Raw genomic sequence first — 2437 nt, 5'->3', positions numbered from 1 at the left:
AAAAAAAAAAATAAATAAAAAATGATTTTAAATTTGCCTTTGTGCGACCTGAATTAATCAGTTTTAATGATGTTCTATGCAGTGTAAATTAGTCCGTAACAAGTTTTATGCGAATTTATTTATTTCCTGATTAATTTAGAGTGACCATGAATATTCTTTTCTAAAACCAGGTGTCACAAAATGATGTTGACAAAGCATACCTGATAACAATAAGAGATATGCAATGCTTAAATGATAAAAATGATTGATTAATTTTATTGGTGTAAAATTTTAAAATATCCAATTTTAATCATATAGATAATAAAATTGATTGGATGAAATTTCATGCTATCATTTCAAAACTGCCAACATTTTAGATTAATATTTAAAGTGTTGAAATGATAAAGAGATAAATAGATAAATGATAGGTAAAATAATTATTTATTCAAATAATTTCCAATCAATTTCAATTCAATTCAATTTCTTTTTTCAAGAATTGAATTTTGCTACTATTTATGCCATTATTATTTATTATATTTAATTTAAACGTAATTTTGTTCTATGTCGCTTTCTTTTTTTTCACTTAATCTTTTGCACTAAATTAATTTTAGGATATTGTCAATATAATTTTCCGTGGACAATTTGGCTATTCATTGGGATGATCATTTTCTGAATCAAAAAGCGAAATGATCATTTTCTGAATCTGAAATCACTAATATCAGTCAATGTATCAAAGGAAAAATATGAAATTTCGGAAAACAAATAGAAGGTGTGAAAATTTGATGAAAAAAATTTTGAAATTAAAAAATTTCACTTTCCTATAATATAATGCGGTAAATGCTTGGTTATTTTTATTCTCAAATTAATTTTCATCCATTCACACAAATAACACTTAAATACAATCTTATTTCATATTATATTATTTGCTAATAATTCATTTAAATTTAACATTTTCTGGGTTTTTTTTATAACAAAAAATGAATTGTTTGATTGAAAATTTCAATGGATAAACTTATTATCATTTTAATTAAACCAATAAAAATGTGACATATTTATTTGTAGTAATTATGCTATGATGCAAAAATTGAAGCAAATAGTAGCAATTAATTTCATTTAAAAAAAAAAACTATTGGAAACTTTTCCAAATTTGAAACTTTTTTTGAAATTTGAAACATGTTTGTTTTTTCCCTTTTTTTTTTATTCTCCCTTTTCAACCATTTCTCACTCTTTAACAATTTTATTCGTTCATTTTTAAAATTTACAACAAATATACTGTTAGCAAAATTTGAAATTAGAAAAGCGTAAAAGTTTTTTCCTTTTTCTTTTCTTTTTTTTTTCTTGCGTAAATTGAATGAATGGCTCCAAACAATGAAATTCTTCATGAAAATGGAAATTTTTCATGATTAATTTAGTTTTCCCATTTTGATTTGCTACAAAAATGATAAAAACCAGTATTGAAATGAAACTTAATAGCTGCTGGAAATTAAAAAATTCAATCTTTTCAAAGCGTGTATTCATTAATTTCTTTTTTTTTTTTATTTCGTAATCTAAAATTGTCATCCTAAATTGTCATCCTAAAAATAATAATATTTTATTTGTTCCATTCTTTTTTTTTAAATGAAATATTTTCCAGCAAATGTTTTATTTTGAAATAACAAACTTATGCTATTAGCCATGTTAACAAGTTATTTGTTGTTATCATTGGATTACTTCTGATATGAAGTAACTCAATGATATTTGAAATAAATTTTAAGTTTTAAACTATACACTTTGTATTTTCTCTTAAATTTAAAAATAATCTTTCCTAAAAGTTTATTTAATCGTACTATTTCTACTTTCAAACTTTTAAATAACACTAACTTTCTAGTGCATTTTATGTAGAATTAAAATTTATGCTAACATGTTTTAAAATTAAAAAAAAAAGAAATGTGAGTTGACATGAATTGTGTTGACAGTATCAAATATTTTAAATTAATTTCAAACAAAGATATAAATAGGATAAGGTGAAAGGAAATTATGAAATGAAACAGAGTTATCTGATCTGATATCATCAATTTGATCAATCAATTCAATGAATCATAGATTATTACAGCTACTTTTATCATAACTACCAATTATTTTTATTGTAAATATTGGAATTATAATTTATTTGGATAACTATAAAAGCAAAAACAAAAAAAAAAAAACAATAAATTGTTCACAACATCATTGGTGACAGTTTTGTCACCAAAAAAAAACAAAAAAAAAGAACAAAGTATCCTGTTCCACTATCTATTAGCTACTATGAATTATTTGTCAATATTATCATTTCCGGATTTATCAACCAATAAATTGAACAGGTTTGATAAACAATGAAGAAAATTAATTCGAATGATGAATTTTGTTTTATATTTTTGTTATTTTTACACATTCATTATTTAAACCAATGGTTATTTTTCTTTTTTTTTTTTTTCTCTTC

The sequence above is a fragment of the Loa loa genome (genome assembly GCF_000183805.2).
Source record: "Loa loa unplaced genomic scaffold supercont3.147, whole genome shotgun sequence".
In the NCBI taxonomy this organism is placed as follows: Eukaryota; Metazoa; Nematoda; class Chromadorea; order Rhabditida; family Onchocercidae; genus Loa; species Loa loa.
Note: the sequence above shows the minus strand (reverse complement) of the source record.